The 18156-nt window shown below is 36.3% G+C and overlaps 1 non-coding gene across 1 annotated transcript; it reads left to right on the forward strand.

Moving 5' to 3' along the window:
- The first annotated feature begins 748 nt into the window (after positions 1-748).
- LOC18424707 (dirigent protein 21) lies at positions 749-1248 on the forward strand. Its single transcript, XR_016056151.1, has one exon. It is a non-coding gene; the product is annotated as a dirigent protein 21 (transcript).
- The last annotated feature ends 16908 nt before the right edge of the window (positions 1249-18156 follow it).

Genomic DNA, 18156 nt, shown 5'->3' on the forward strand with positions numbered 1-18156 from the left:
TGTCAAAACATGCTTTTACATTTAGATGAACCAAACAGGGCATTTGTTATATGCCAAGTTAATCTAAAAGGTATCCAAACGACATTGATCATTAGACCAAGTTTTAAAATACCGGAATTTGTATACCTAGGATTTGATGCATAACGAGGCTTTGCAAATATCATGCCCCAAATGGCCGAGGGGAGTGGGCGGAGTGAATCTCTAAAATGCTCCTGCGGGTACATAGAATATTTTGATATTTCCTTTCCAAAGTAAATGAAAAGGTAAAACCCAATAATTAGCTGGAAGACCTTTGTATACGTTGGTCAAGTACATGGAAAAACAGCATCTAGGGAGTATTTGCCACGTTTGAGAAGCAGGAAAAGAAGGGAGGAAATCAAAGGAGGAGGTCTTATTTGTCAAAAAATAAAGGTCGTCTCCCCAAATGTGGTGGAAAGTAGGGAATTGGTCAATTAAGGGAAAATTAAGACAAAATTTGGCTCCCACTTTCTTATTTTGGTTGCACTTTATTACTCTCATTATATATAACACAGGAAAGAATATCCCCTCTCTCATTCTCAGACACTTTAAATCTCATATGTCTCTCTCTCTCCTATAAATAGAATGGCCTCCTCACTTTTCTCTAAAAAATCTTGCCTCTCCCAACTCTGTCTCCTCATCCTCCTCTTCCTCTGCAGCTTAGCTTTTGGCACGAAAACCGGGCCACTTACCAAGAAACCAACCTCCCAAGTTCGGTTTCGAACCTCCCATGCTTGGTTTCGGTAAAGAGCATGTGACCCACCTCCATTTCTACTTCCACGATATTGTTAGCGGCCCAAAACCGACAGCCATCGAGGTAGCAAGAGCGGACTCGACTAATAAGTCGGCCACTGGGTTCGGAGCGGTCGTGATGATCGATGATCCCCTTACAGAGGGACCCGAGGTGACCTCTAAACCGATAGGGCGGGCTCAAGGAATATATGCCTCGGCTGCTCAAGAGGAAGTTGGCCTCCTGATGACCCTCAATTATGTGTTTGTGGAGGGCAAGTACGAGGGTAGCACCCTTAGCATTCTTGGGCGCAACGCTGTGTTTAGCGGTGTGACGGAGATGGCCATTGTTGGAGGAAGTGGAACTTTTAGACTTGCGCACGGTTATGCCTTGGCCAAGACCCATACCCTAGATCTCAAAACTGGGGATGTTGTGGTCGAGTACACTGTATTGGTTCTGCATTACTGAAAAACCTGATTTTTTTCTTTTTTTTTTTTGTTTTTTTTCTTTGTTATGATATATTGAATGTTGTAGACCCCGTGAGAGGCATTGATAAAGCCCTTGCGTTATGTGAAACATAATAAGAGACGCATTTTTGTTCAGAAGAAGTCTCCGTGAGGCATATGCTATGCGTTAAAATCAAAGCCGCATTAAAACCACGCTCAAAAATGTAATTTCGTATCAAAATACATTCAAATTGATCATATCGACCTAGGTAATTACTTATATGAAAATATAATTTTGATGTCAAAATTGATCATCTTGACCTAGAAAATTATTAATACGAAAAAATAAATTTCAAATCCTAAAAATAATTTTTCGTATAACACATTTTTTAGGCCCTCCATTTTTACAAATCACTATTGTTAGAACTGAAGGGATAAAATAGTTTTTTTGAACGTAACAGGATTCTACCGGTGGAACTGCTTTTCTCTTGCTTGTCCGCTTTTTCTTTCAAACGTCTTTTTCTTTTCCACATTTTGCTTCTGTGCCATATGGTTCTCTCTCTCTTTTCTCGTTTTCCAACTTTTATCAACCTAATTGGTGACTTTTATCAACCTAATTGGTGGGCCTATATACCAAAAAAAAAAAAAGAAAAAAAGGAGAGAAAGAAAACAAAAACAAAAACAAAAAAAAAAATATCCCTAAAAACTGAAAAAGAAAAAGAAAGTAGCAATAACACTATAAATCAAAGATCTTAAGAAACGGTTCTAAGATATGACTCCGATTCAAAACGATTTTTTAGCCAAAAAACTAGTGGCGCAGATTTTCGCAAAATCTGTTTCCCCATGCATCACGGACTGCATACATTTATGGGATGGGATCCCTATTGGAATGGAATTTCTTTCTAAAAGAAATTATCGTAGGAAAATGGAATCACGAGTAAAATTCTTTAAAAAAGAAAAGGGTTTAGTGTTTTGAAAAATTTCCCAGGAATATGGGGACAGAAAGAGAGAGATTGATTTATAAAGCGAAGAAAGAGAGAGATCGATTTATAAAGCCAAGTACTTTGAAAACCCTAACCGAGGTGGATGAATGTCTTTGTTCTCTCTGTTGCAGGCCGATTTTGCTCTCACCCCACTTAATATCGACACAAGAATGTTGGATGAAATGGGACCAATTGAGCAATAACATTATTAAGGATATCAGAAATGGAGGAGAGAGAGCCCTGCCTTTGATGAATTTCATGAACCAATAGTTTGTGGTACTTGTTTATTATTGAGTTAACAATTATAACTTCATTGTTTTATGGGTGAGGTTTGTGTCGTATTGCGTGCTTATACTGTAGAAATAAGGTGCACCTCTAAAATTTGATTAGAATGTCGTTTGAGTGTTAGAAACCTTATGATGTCTTGAAAATTTATTTTTCATCCCTAGGTATAAAATCTAATTATAAAAAATAGTACAGATCGATGAAATTAATAAATACTTGAAAATAGACAGTTTAAATAACTTGTTACAAGATGCATAATTTTTTAAACTTGAAATTCTTTTTTTTTTTCTCCATTTCCATACATCTTGAGGTCGAGATGATTGATTAGAGGACGTGCCATTTCGAGCATAGTTTCTTTTGTAAGATTTTTTACGTGCACTATTTCAATAGTATAATGTTGCAACGTTATAGAAAAGAAAAAGTAATTCCAACCTTATAAAACCTTTTGGGGTATATATATTTTAGTCCAGCGGGGGGAGTTCATTTTTGCTTCCATAGTGATAAGACCTACTTAGGATGATTTTTTTTCAATTTGAAATTTTAAGAATGACCTAAAATTGATGTATAATTATTTTCAAAAGAAAAAATTTCAAATATTTTTCTGACACATCTGACCTCTAAAATTGGACAGTCTTTATTCAATCTTGAAACATTACTTTTTTCCAGTGTGAAGAGGGTGCATAGTACAATTAGAGAAATTTTCTTTTAGTTAATTCATGGGTTGAAGAGGTTATGGTGATGTTTTACCCGAGGGAGTAAATAAAGATTATAGTTTCTGAGTATAATATCTTTTGGCAAAATTTCTTTTGGTTTTATGCTTCTAATAACGCAACAAACAACCATTCTGTTATTATTGATATATTCGTTTTTAGACTTCATAACAATATGTTTAAAAAAAGACATAACTACCTATTTTTGGTTTTTCAAAAATCGAAATCATGCCAATTTCGGTTTTTGAAAAACCAAAAAATTTAATAATTTTTTTTTCTCTTGTGGGTACTCTGTGTATTCTCTATCCACCCCTCTCTCTACATTGCACCAGGATATTTTTCTCTTTGTGCATTTTAAACTTCCCTTGCTTTTTGCTACATTATGATGTCTACTCATTTTCATTCATTCCTGCAATTGAAGAGTTTGTAGCTGGTGATCAAGATTCTTATCTGTATTTGGTTGAAAGCACAAGCCAATTCCCCTTGCAAGTAATATTTTAATGGTGAGGTCTGTCCCTCTCCACCATGATCACATAACCAGATATTTCAGCAACTTTGAAAGTTTGACTCTCCTCTGCTCACCATGCCCAAATTTTATGCTCTCCTCTCTCTATCATCATGCCTAAATTTTATGTTGTTTTCTCTATCTCCTATGCAATTTTCGACTATCTTCTGCCCCCTCTCTTTGCTCAAACCCTCCTCTGCTCCCTCTCTCTCAGCTCAAAACATATATTGAGTTTCTTAAGTTCAGCTGCAAAACCCGTTACCATCCCTTTAGAACTTGATTGGTGGCCAAAAAATCACTTAACAAGAAAACCCACCACTACAAAGGATGAATAGAAAAATAAAGTAAAAGGAATCCCAACAAAATGTTTCAGTTTCTCGAGAAGTCACGAATTTGAAATCAATAGCTTTTGTTTTCAAAAGAAACAGTGTAGAAATCATCAGAGCACAGAAAAACCTCTTCGAAGAGGGAAAAAAAAAAGGGTAAGAAGAGGAGAGAGAAACCTAACCTTTTTTTAAGAGTACAACCAAAAGCCTCATATTTATATTCACGTTATGTCGAGTTTTAAAAGAGATAGGTAAAATGATCCATTTTTGTGTATTTTCTCTCTCTAGATTCTAAATTTTTTTACCTTCTTCGCTGTGGGTAATGAAAAGAGGAAGAGGGATTGCTAATGAAGAGATAGGGGGTTGAGCGATTACTTTCATATTATAAGTTAAATTATGAATATTTAAAATATAAAATCCTTCATTATATAAGAAAATTTGGAAGATCAAAACTTAAATGTTGTGATTTCTATAAGGTTGCACCCTTAAACAATCCAATTAAAGCCCACCTCCAAATTTTATCTTAGCATATAATTTTGATAAAAAAAATAATTAGGATTATTTCAAAATCTATTTTCATATCTAATTATAAAATTTTAAACTCCAAAACTGGTTAAAATCAAGTAGATCTATAAACAAATGAAAACCTTGAAAATGGACGGCCTACATATTGTATGGGACTCAACTCTTTTTTTCTTTTCATATTCATATATGTTGATGTAGAGATGATCAATTATAGGTTTTTTCAACAGTAAAACAACTTTTTCTGATGGATTTTTGAGGTGCATCTGTAATTCTACATTTTAAGGTTGCAACCTTATAAAAAGTTTTTCCAAACGTAAAATTCTAATTAATAAAGAAAGTGAATTTTAATGTATAATTATACAATATGATGAACTGGGGGTGCTCGGGCATGGTTGGTTGCTTTCCTTTTTAATTACCATTGTTTATTTAAAAATAGAAGAAGTCTTTATCATTTTGAAAAGAAAAACCTTTTACGTACTTATAATTTTCTTAAGGGAACTTCTCTAAAATAAATATGTGTCTTATAATAAATTTCAATCTATACTAAGTAAATTATATTTTTTACTAATTTTAAATATTTATTTTAAAAAGTATAATATTTTTATAACAATGATTTCAAATTTAATTAATAAATGAATTTAAAGCTATAAATATTTAAATGTCATAATTGGATAATATCAAAATTAATATACAAAAAATTTTAAATAAAAGTTTTCATAAACAAAATTTATTTATTTATTTTCATAAAAAAGTATACAAAATATTTGACCTTTTTTATTTACTTGGCACTTTGGCACTCAAATAAATAGGAGTATATATCTCTACCTAACTTTAAAATATAGATGTATAATATTTTACAAGCTCATATATAACTTAAATAATAATAATGTCATTATAAAATGTTAGTAGGTTATGTATTTCCTCATTTACAAGATCCCTCAATGAAAAATCCTATGCATAAATTTTTTAAAAAAATTTAAATTCCAATTCTTTTATTTAAAATTACTTGCTATTTCAATACTTTTATTTAAAATGAATTAAAGTCAAACTTATAACTTAGTCTAGCAAAACCACAACAAATAACTTCCATTATTTAACTTATAGGCAATCCCACACACATGCCTATTTAAACTCTATAATGAAAAAAATATGAAGTTTAAATCATTTCCACATGTATTTTAACTTCTTTGAAGTGGATTGTACAAAAGCTAAGTGGGTAACACAATATAGTGCTACTTCATAAATGGGACTGTTATAAGCAAAAGATAACTTAAGAGGGTAGCGGTTGTATAGTAATATGGTGCAACACCCTTCAAAAACTATGTTAGGGCTATTTGTTTGATTCAAATTTTAAACTATACACTCTTTTCATCCTAATGAACAATCACAAAAAAAAAAAAACAAAAAAACGAAAAAGAAAATGCAATCTAGAAAGTAAATTTTTTGCCCAATTAATATCGGCCGTTCATTTTGATAAGATGCTTAGATCTAGGCCTAAGAATGATTTTTTATTTTCTAATTTTTTTATATGGCTTTATTATCATAGATGAACAATGTTAAGAAAGAAAAAAATGTTTTTGAGTTTGTAAATACTAAGATCTTGAAATTCGCCAAATGAATGGTCTAGATTCGTTGTTGGAGGGGACTCATTTTGACCATATCTAGAGTTCAAATTGAACCTTTGTTTTTTGGGATTGATTATTGAGATGAAGAGAGTGTGTGTGTAAAATTTTGGGTCATACAAATACTATAAATATGGTTTTCTAGAAGTATGATTGCATTATACTATGATACAATTGTTGCATTAGATCACTGCCTAACTTAAGATTACAAAAAACCCACCACCAATCTTTGATGAGCATCCAAATTTCTGTAAAATAAAATTCTCTTAAAATAATAGAATGTATGTTTCAGTATAAAATTATTGTATTATAAATTATATTCATACAAGGTTATTAATTTATCATTTTTCATGTATTGTAGTTGAATATATATAGCATAAAATATTTAAATTGTCATATATATATTATAAATTATAACTTAGAACTATATAACCAAAAACTATATTAGTTATAAATGCCTATTTGTAAATTGTTACTTATAAATTATTAATATTTAAATTATTTTTTATAAATTATAATAAATATTAGAACAAACTCTTAAGCAAATAATTAATAAATCTAAAAGGCTTAAATAATACAGCATTAATTATTGACAGACCTACAATATAGTATTCAAAGACTACAATAGAAAACTTCTAATCCTCTACGCAATTAAAGCATAAAGCCTGTACGTCACGAAGTAATGTATATATCCCTTTAAAGGTTATAATGAAACATTATGTCCATTTTAAATAAATTCTATATTCATAATAACTTCTTTAAAGTAAATTTCATACAAGTCAAGCGGGTTGCACAACATAGTGCCAACACAAAAATGACACATTATACTGCTATAAAATTAGTTTAAAATATGGATCATATGAAAGCCAGATAGACTTCTACATTTAAATTTCATTTGTTCCAATTCAATATAAGTTACATGGGTTATTCTCACACATTCGTACAATAAAAATTTTTCATTATTGCTCTTCACTGGGTATCTCTAGAGCCACTTAGCGTTGACATCTAAACTCATCACAGAAGTTAAGCTGGCAACACAACACATCACCATGACAAACATATCTCAGGATATGTTAGAAATAGAGAGGGACGATGAAGAGGGGTATCTTGAGTGGAGGGACAATCCTGGAAATAGAGGGTGATAAGGGTAGGGGTAATAAACCTACTATCTCTACATTATTATTACCTAGATTGTGTGGGGATAAGGTAAAAGAAAACGTACTTAGAAAAAAAAGTATATCTCTTGAAAATGGACGGTTGGAGGGTTGGAAAGGGGAAAATAGGATTGAGGTGACAATTGGAGATAAATGCATGGATTTGGTTCCCTTTGCTAATCATACCTATCGAGAGGAAGGGAGGAATTCTAAAGCTTATATAAAAGGCCATGGAGGGGGGTCTTTTGAAAACTTGAACCAAGTTTTAGCAGGGTCTTCATTCTAGTTGGGTGGAGCTCAAACCGTTGTTGGATCTTTGCCACTTTATGATGAGGAGGCTACTACCATTTCGAAAAGCAACACATAGGAGGAGGGATGATGGAGATGAAAGTTTGCTACCACAACTTCAAGGGCTGCCAATAGTGGTCCTAAATGACATAGGGGAGGTGGACCATGTTGAGATTGGTGGAGAGGTGGTAGCCATTGATTAGGAGTAGCCCCTATCCATGACCTTGTCTTATGATGGAGAGACTGCTAGCGATTCTGATGGTGAATTAGAGGGTTTCCAACCTCTACATGTTTTACCCGCTACTGATGTTATGGATGTGATGGAGGGGGCAGACATTGTAGAGGTAACCCAAGTTGAAGTACCAGTAGATGGTGTTTAGTTGAAAGGGGGTGAGGATGGAATGGAGTGGACGCAGATGGATCGATCAAGTGATAGGGGTATACAGATCGTAGGGGAGAATGGAAAGGTGAGCTAGAATAAGGGGCTAGGTGATAGGAAAAAGAGGAAAATAACAAGGGAGAGGAGATGTTCAATGATTTGGGTGCGTCTTTTGATGTTACCATAGGTTAGGTGCTCCAAGTTATGACAGAGTGTTTTAAGGTGAAGAAGAAGAACAAAGAGGCTGGAGCTGTGACAAAGGAAAGAAGGCGATGGGGAAGAGATCGGTAAAAATAATGACAAAAGAAAGAAGACGATGGGGGGACCAGGTTTACCTCTTTGTTCTTCTTCAAAGATTGATACTAAAAGACCAAGTCAGTTGAACATGGGGATTCAGATTCTTGGAAATATATAGGAGGTGTAAAACCTGGAAAGTACAGTAGATAGTGGGTTGGTGCAGGAGGGAAGTCCGTTGTCCAATCTTTCTAATACAATCTCTTAAACTGGAATATGCGTGGTTTTGAAAAATTGAGGCGCAAAAATGAATTTTTTCTTTTGGTTAGGCAGCATAAACCAGAAATCATGATCATGTTGGAGACTAAGCTTCTTAAACTATCTGTTAATAATGTTAGGGAGGTATGGGGTGGAGGTTTTGTGGGGTTTGCTGGTGTAGAAGCACTAGCTGCGTTTGGTGGTCTTTCGGTGGTATGGGATTCATCGGTTATGTTGTGTTTGGATGTTATTGAAAGGGAATGCTTTTTGGCTTTTGTTTTTGAAAGACATGGTGGGATGCTCAAGTGGGTGCTGGTTAATGTTTATGGTCCTCATACTTGTTTTGAGAGAGTCCATGTTATACAAAATTTCTATTTTTGCTAATGATTTAAATTTACCATGGTGTTTAGTAGGTGATTTTAATATGATAAGATGGCATGATGAGATTTCTTCAAATAATCCTATTGATGCTTATGTGAGATGCTGCAATACTTTCATTCTCCAAAAGGACTTGATTGATATGCCAATTAATGGAACTAAGTTCACATGGTCAAATAATTATGCAAATAATTACATCATGACAAAAATCAATCGTTTTTTTATTTTTAGAAGATGGGAGGAGATTTATCCTCTTGCAAGTGTTGTAGCTCTCACAAAGCTATCATCAGATCATATCTCATTACTCTCAATCATAGATAATTCTCATAGATAATTCTTTCAGAGGCACTGAGCCTTTCTGTTATGTCTTGAGGACAATGAGGTTGTGGAGATGAGTAAAAGATCATGGTGTAATATCATTGTTCCAGGTTCGTTTGGATTTTAGGTTCATAAGAAATTGATTAATATTAAACAAAAGTTACAGTAGTGGAGGAAAAAAAAAAAATTCAATTAAAAACAAAACTAATGAATGTTTGAGGGGTTTGGATGTGATTGAGAATTCAATTCAAAATAAGGGCTATATTTGGCAAGAGGAAGAATTGGAAATGATTTTTTGTTATGTTAGCTGAATAAGAATTTATGGTTTGAGGAGATGTATTAGAAGAAAAGATCTTACGTGAAATATTTAAAGGACGGTGACGTAAATACAAAGTTCTTTCATGCAATAGCAAGTTTGAGAAGGAGACATAACGATATTATGGCTATTGCCTTTGAAGGGGTAGAGGGGAATGATGGGGAGGAATGGGAGTTCGAATTTGTGAAGCATTTTCAAAAAGTTTTTGTTAGTGAAATACCTTTTAAAGTGAAGTATCATGGTGTACAATTTCGAAGATTATCTACTAAAATGGCGTAAAGCCTTGAGGTGATGGTCAGTGAGAATGAATTAAAAGCTGCAGTTTTTGCTCTGCCAGGCGATAAGGCTCCGAGGCCAGATGGATTTCTGTTAAGTTTTCTCTGATTTTTTTGGATAATGTTAAATAAAGTTGTTGCTTATGGTGCAAGAATTTTTCATAGGGGCTTTGTTCATAAGGAGATAAATGCAACTTATATTGTTTCGATTCCGAAGCAATCAACTATTTCGGGAATCTTTGATGTTCGACCGATAAGTTTATTAACCAGTTTGCGTAGGATTATTGCAAAAAAATTGGCATAAAGGTTAAAAACAGTTTTGGATTGTGTTATTTCTGGGCTACAAATAACTTTTATTAAAGATTGAGTGATTACTGATGGTATTTTGATTGCCCAAGAATGTATCCATTCTAAGAAATTTAGTAGTGAACTAGGAGTTGTATTGAAATTGGATATGGAGAAGGCGTATGATAGGGCTAATTTCGAGATTATGAGAGGGGTGGGTTTCGGGGATAGGTGGATATCTTGGATAAATGGTTGTATTTCTGATGCGCATTTCTTAGTTCTAGTAAATGGGAGTCCAAAAGGATTTTTGGAAGCGACAAGGGGTTTGCAGCAGAGAGCTTACCTTGGCGTTGAGAAAGTGGTTTGAAAGCTTTAAGGTTGTCGCAAACTCTGATTTGGATGTTTTACATTTACAATATGTAGATGATACTTTGCTATTTTATAGGGCGAATGTGGAAGAAGTGTGCAATATAAAGATATTACAATGTTGTGAAATGACTTTGGGATTAAAGGTGAATTTTTATAAAACTTCAATGGTTGGAATTGGATGTTCGCTAGACTTAATGGAGACCTCAGCTGAGGTGATGGGGTCTAGAGTTGATCGTTTTCCTATCAAGTATTTAGGAATACCTATTTCGGATTCTAAGCTGCCAAAGTTGGTTTGGGACCCTGAGGTGCAACGGGCCTCATTAAGCTAGACTTATGGAAGACGAAACATTTATCTTTGGGAGGTAGACTTACTCTTATGCAAGCATGCTTTTCCAATCTGCCAATTTATATGACGTCGTTGTTGGTGATGCCATCTTCGTTGTGCAAGCATTTCGAACAACTTATGAGAAATTTTCTTTGGGGTTATGATGGTGATTGTGATAAATACTACTTGGTCAATTGGGAGAGAATGGGCGTATGAGTATTAGAAGGGTGAAGTTAGTTAACCAAGCATTATTGGCAAAATGGTGGTGGCCTTTTAAAATGGGTGGAGATCAGTTATGGTGCTAAGTTTTGGTTACTAAATATGGTTTGGATACTGTTTTTCAGATGATTGGCAGAGGTATGAGGATGACATACTGTTCTTATGTTTAGAGAGGAATATTGGGAATGAAAGTTTTGGTTCTCAATAGCTTGAGGTGGATTCTTCATAGTGGAAACTCTAATATTTTTTTAGCATCAAAGGGGGGTGGAAGGTGAAGCTTTAAAATACCAGTTTCCTACTCTCGTTGAATTGTCAATCAATAAGGAGTCGATAGTGGCTGAGATGTTGGTTATGCGTGGTGGGGCCTACACGAAAAAAGAGTAGAAGCCTTATCCCCTCCACCACGTGTATAGGAGCTGGGTAGGTTTGCCAAATGACCATTGTCATCTTCCAAGAAAAAGGAAGTGGGCCTGGGCTCAAATGGACCGACCCAACGACCCTAAGCCCGGACTATCGCGAAGTACGGCAGAGGGACGCCTCCCTCCATACGGCCTCATCGAAGCAAACGACAGCCATGGCGATTTCTTGGCCACTCCTTGACAAGCTCACAACTTCTTCCCTACAGCAAAAGAGTAGCCAAAAGCCTCAGACGCCCACGAATGCTTCGACGATACTCCTTCCTCTAACGATTAAACGCGAAGGCAAGCCTGACGGCTTGAATCCATGGACGCTGGAATCTTCAGAAGGACATCTTAGCCCCACGCAGAGAGAACTCGGCCACACGAAAGCTGATACCGAGAAAGGAACATTTCCAAGAAGAGAACCCAAGTCAAATACAACAAGTAGCATTTGAAGCAAAATAGAAAAAGGCACAAAACACATGGTTAAGAAACAATGCAAAAGAAAATCAAACCGCTTTAAAAAACACTCGAAGAAAACCTTTTCCAGGCTCGCAATCGTCTCAGAAACACCACAGAGACCATCAAAGAGTTCATAAAAACCAACCGAGTACCTCCTCTCACGAAGGAGATTGCCATAAAACGATAAAAAAGGATAAAAACAATCACAACGAAACGAACATCAAGATTATAACAATAGATCAACCCATCTCATACTGCAAGTACTTGGGACTAACTCTCGATGTTTTGACAATGGCGGCAAGCTCCTCAAAGAAGGATGAGTTTGTCATATGTGCAAAGAGTTTTAGGGAATTTTTAGTTATACTCAATTTCGAGACTTTATTTTAATTACTTTTAATTATATTTAGGCTTAATTTTTTAGTATCCACCCCTGTTGGTGGAAAACTCTATATAAACAGGCTTAAGTCAATTGTAAAATGGGGATTACAATTCAATAAAGAAGAGGCATTACGCATGATTCTGCTTGTCTTTTCTCTTGGCCCTAGCATCCCATGGAGAGAAGAGAGAAAACTTTTCCAAGAGAGGGAAATACCCCCACCGCACGGATACATACTTCCCTCATTTTGAAGATGTTTCGCTTCTGAAACTTTCTCTCTTCTTCTCCCACACACGTAATCCCAACGCATGTGCAAGACTGTGCGAACCCGAGCGAACCAAAAAGGGTTCAAACCGATGCGTGTCTAGGTCTAATCCCTCTTCCTGGCTTTGACAGCCTGATAAGAATGAAAAAGCTCCCCACTCGTTTGTTCGATCAACGAAAAGAAAGCCAACCTCGGAATGAAGAATCAAGACATCCATTGGAACCTAGACTTGAGAGGAGAGAAGAGGGTCGTTGCGTCTGAAGAGAGTCCCTAACCAAACCGTGCTGGTGAACAGTCATAGGGCTTTCATAATTGATCTAAGTGGGTGATCCGCCCAGACGTGTCCCACGAACCCGCAATGACAAGGTAAGCAAATCAACCCTTCCCCGTCATAAAATCTCTCTTTTTTGGTAGCCTATCCGCACTCTAGAAAGCTAGCACGCCCGCGTCACACGACACGCCATGCACGTGAGCCTTCGACGATTGTTTGAGAGAAGATCTTCTCCCCCCGCCCCCCCGCGAGGGAACTAGAGAAAATCAAGCCCCGACCACCATCGCCATCCTGGCTTATCACCATTACACCAGCCTGTTCCTCAGAGTTATGTGAATCTGGGATGGTGGTATTCTTGATCCTCTTTGTGCCCCGATCCGACAATCTAGGTAATCAGTGCTCAGACTGCCCTGACTAGATCTAGGATTGCCTTAATGCTAGAGTAATCCTTGGATCTTGATTGCCTTGGGGTCGTAGTTCTAGTAAACATGGCATGAGGCTGCCTTAGGGACATGGCTCAATTAGGATGGGCTCATGACGGCCTTTGGACCTTATCTCCTTTTGTTGGGTTCGAGACGGGCGTGGGGCCGCAATTCAGACAAGTCAGGTTCATCTTCTTGAACCTCTACAATCGAATAATGAACAACACCACTTATTTCAAGTTACATTGCAGTTTGCAGTGGGTAAAACATGTTCTTCTTTAGCAAGTCTTCTGATGTTGAAGACTCTGACTTTTTCCTTATGTGTGGCACTTTCATGCCTTTTTGTAATTGGATATGACATCCCTATTGATTGGCCAGTCTCAAGGAGTCTAGAGCGAAGTCAATCAAATCTCCTCCCATCTTCTAGAAATCAAAAAATGATTGCTTTTTCTCATGATGTAATTATTCATACAATTATTTGACTATGTGAACTTAGTTCCATTAATTGCCATATCAATCAACTCATTTTGGAAATGAAATTATTGAAGCATCTCATAGAAACATTGATAGGATTATTTGAAGAAATCTCATCATGTCATCTTACCATATTAAAATCACCTCCTAAACACCATGGTAAATTTAAATCATTAGCCAAAGTAGAAATTTCATTTAACATGGACTCTCTAAAAACATTAGTACGAGAACCAGAAACATTAACCAATACCCACTTGAACATCTCACCATGTCCTTCAAAAACAACAACCAACATCCAAACACAACATAACCAACGAATCCCATACAACCCAAAGTCCACCAAATGTACCTAGTGCTTCTACACCAGCAAAACCCACAGAACCTCCACCACATACCTCCCTAACATTATTAACAGATAGTTTAGAGAGCTCAGTCTCCTACAAGATCATGATTTTTGATTTATGCTGCCTAACCATAAGAAGAAATTCCTTTTTGCACCTTAACTCTTCCAAACCATACACATTCCAATTAAGAAATTTCATCAGAAAGATTGGATGACGGACCTCCCTCTTCCACCAACCAACTATCTACACTACTTTCCAAGTTTACCATCTCCTCAATATTTCTATGAATTTGAATTCCTTGGTTCAACTAACTTGCTCGTTTAACAGCAATCCTTGAAGAAGAAAGAAGAGGTAAACAAGCTCCCCCCATCCCCTTCTTTCCTTTGTCATTCTCTTGACCGATCTCCTCCTCAGGCTTCACAGCTCCAGCATCTTTGTTCTTCTTCTTCGCCTTAAAAATGCTCTTTCATAACTTGGAGCACCTAACGTTTGGTAACATCAACAGTTGCACCCAAATCATTGAACATCTCCACTCTCTTGTTATCCTCCTCTTGTTTCTTTCACGCAGCCCCTTATTCTAGCTCACCTCTCCATTTTTACCCCATGATCTATATACCCCTATCGCTCAATCCATTCATCTACATCCACTCCATTCCACCCTCACCCCCTTTCAACTAAACACCATCTACTGGTATTTCAACCTAGGTTGCCTCCACAGCGTTTGCCCCCTCCATCACATCCATTACATCAATAGCCGGTAAACCTTGTAGAGGTTGGAAACCCTCTATTTCACCATCGAAATCTGTAGCAGTCTCTCCATCATAAGACAAGCTCATGTATAGGGGCTGCTCCTGATCAATGGCTACTACCTCCCACCAATCTCATGGTCCACCTTCCTTACACCATTGAGGACCACTATTGGCAGCCCTTGAAGCTGTGGTAGCTAACTTTCATATCCATCATCCCGCCTGCTATACCTCAACTAGAGCTTGGTTCAAGTTTTCAAAAGACCCCTCTCCATGGCCTACTATATAAGCTTCAGAATTCCTCACTTCCTCTGGATAGGTATGATTAGCAAAGGGAACCAAATCCCTGCATTTATCTCCAATTGTCACCTCAATCCTAATTTTCCCTTTCCAACCCTCGAACCGTCCCTTTCTAAGCGATATGCTTCTTTTTGAAAGTTTGTTTTCCTTTTCTTTATCCCCACACAATCTAGGTAATAATAACGTAGGGATAATAGGCTTATTACCCCTACCCTTATCACCCTCTATTTCCGGCATCATCCATCCATTCAAGATACCCCACTATTTAAAACATGAGATATGTTTGTCATGGTGATATGTTGCATTGCTAGCTTAACTTCTATGATGAGTTTAGATGTCTACGCTAAGTGGCTCTAGAGATACCTAGTGAAAAGTAATAATGAAAATTTTTCATTGTAACGTGTGAGAATAACCCATGTTACTTATATTGAATTGGAACAAATGAAATTAAAAAACGAAAAATGTAAGAATTTGACTGATAACCTGATATTATATTTATAAAGGTATAAATAATTTATTAGAATTCAAAGTTAACATTTAACTAATATTAATCTGAAGTGAACTATTATTTTAAAAAAGTGGAATGTGCCTTTTTCGTGTTGGCACTATATTGTGCTACCAGTTCAACCTGTATTAAATTATTTTAAAGAAGTATTAATCTCAAGTAAACCATTGCATAGAGCAGTTACATTAGTTTTATGTTATTTATTGTTTTATTTTCAATTTTTTTGTGATTATTCATTGGGATGAAAAGAGTGTATATTTTAAAATTTGAATCAAACAAATAGCCCAACGTAGTTTTTGACAATTGTTGCATCATATTACTATACAACCACTGCAAGAAATCATTGGCCTCTTAAGTTATCTTCTGCTTAGAATAAGTGTAATGCCCCATTTTTTTAGTAGCAGTATGTTGTATTACCCACTCAGCTTTTGTAAAATCTACTTCAAAAACTTAAAATAAATGTAGAATTTATTTAAACTTCATATTTTTTCATTATAGAGTCTAAATAGGCATGTGTGTGGGATTGCCTATAAGTTAAATAATGGAAACTATTTGTTGTGGTTTTGCTAGACTAAGTTATAAGTTTGACTTTAATTCGTTTTACATTAGTACAATGTGTCATTTACCTCTTCTTTCTTCTTCAAGGATTGTTGTTAAAAGAGCAAGTCAGTTGAACCTAGGGATTGAAATTCTTAGAAGTATGGAGGAGGTGTTAAACTTGGAAAGTAGTGTAGAAAGTTGGTTGGTTGAAGAGGGAGGTCCATTGTCCAATCTTTCTGATGAAATTTCTTAATTGGAATGTGTGTGGTTTGAAAGAGTTGAGGTGCAAAAAGGAATTTTTGCTTCTAGTTAGGCAACATAAATCAGAAATCATGATCTTGTAGGAGACTGAGCTCTTTAAACTATCTATTAATAATGTTAGGGAGGTATGTGGTGGAGGTTTTGTGGGTTTTCCTGGTGTAGAAGCACTAGGTACATTTGGTGGACTTTGGGCTGTATGGGATTCGTTGGTTATGTTGTGTTTGTATGTTTGCTGTTGTTTTTGAAGGGACATGGTGAGATGTTCAAGTGGGTATTGGTTAATGTTTTTGAGAGAGTCCATGTTGAATAAAATTTCTATTTTGCCTAATGATTTAAATTTACCATGGTGTTTAGGAGGTGATTTTTATATGGTAAGATGACATGATGATATTTCTTCAAATAATCCTATCAATGCTTCTATGAGATGCTGCAATAATTTCATTTCCAAAATGAGTTGATTGATATGGCAATTAATGGAACTAAGTTCACATAGTCAAATAATTGTATGAATAATTACATCATGGGAAAAAGCAATCTTTTTTTTATTTCTAGAAGATGGGAGGAGATTTGATTGACTTCGCTCTAGACTCCTTGAGACTGGCCAATCACTCAGGGTGTCATATCCAATTCCAAATCTGGGAGCGGATTTATTGGAGCCTGCGAATCAAACAACAAAAAGGCATGAAAGTGCCACACATAAGGGAAAAGTCTGAGTCTTCGAGTGTTTTTTCAAGAGGTTTGATTTGCTTTTGCATTGTTTCTTGACCTTGAGTTTCGTGCCTTTTTTTGTTTTGCTTAAAATGCTGCTTGTCGTGATTCACTTGGGTTCTCTTCCTGGAAATGTTTCTTTCTCAGTATCAGCTTTCGTGTGGCCGAGTTCTCTCTGCGAGGAGCTAAGATGTCCTTTTGAAGATTCTGACATCCATGGATTCAAGCCGTCTTTTTTCTTCTTTTTCGTGGGGGAGGCTCGCCTTCGCGTTTGATCGTTAGAGGGAGGAATATCGTCGAAACATTTTTGAGGGCGTCTGAGGCTTTTGGCGACTCTTTTGCTGCAAGGAAGAAGTTGTGAGCTTGTCAAGGAATGGCCAAGAAATCGCCATGGCTATCGATTGGTTCGATGAGGCCATACGGTGGGAGGCATGCCTCTACCGTACTTCGCGATAGTCTGGGCATAGGGCCGTTGGGTCGGTTCGTTTAAGCTCGGGCCCACTTCACTTTTCTTGGAGGATGACGATGGTCGTTTGGCAAACCTACCCAGCTCCAATACACTTGGTGGCAGGGATAAGGCTTCGAATCTTTGTTCATGTAGGCCCCACCTCGCATATCCAACATCTCAGCCACTGTCGACTCCTTATTGATTGACTCTTTAAACTGGTATTTTAAAGCTTCACCTTCCACCCCCCTATGATGCTAAAAAAGTATTAAGAGTTTCTACTATCAAGAATCCACCTCAAACTGTTGAGAACCAAAACTTTCATTCCTAATGTTCCTCTAAAAACATAAGAACAGTATTCCATCCTCCTACCTTTGCCAATCATCTGAAAAACAGTATCCAAACTATATTTAGTAACCAAAACTTAGCACCATAACTGATCTCCACACATTCTAAAACGCCACCACCATTTTGCCAATAATGCTTGGTTAACTAACTTCACCCTTCTAATACTCATACCCCCATCTTTTTTTGGTGTGCATACCCTCTCCCCATTAACCAAGTAGTATTTATGACAATCACCATCATAACCCCAAAGAAAATTTCTCATAAGTTGTTCCAAATGCTTGCACAATGAAGATGGCATCACCAACAACGACGTCATATAAATTGGCAGATTGGAAAAACATGC

The sequence above is a fragment of the Amborella trichopoda genome, chromosome 5 (genome assembly GCF_054954075.1).
Source record: "Amborella trichopoda isolate Santa Cruz 75 chromosome 5, AtrichopodaSantaCruz75HAP2 v2.0, whole genome shotgun sequence".
NCBI lineage: Eukaryota > Viridiplantae > Streptophyta > Magnoliopsida > Amborellales > Amborellaceae > Amborella > Amborella trichopoda.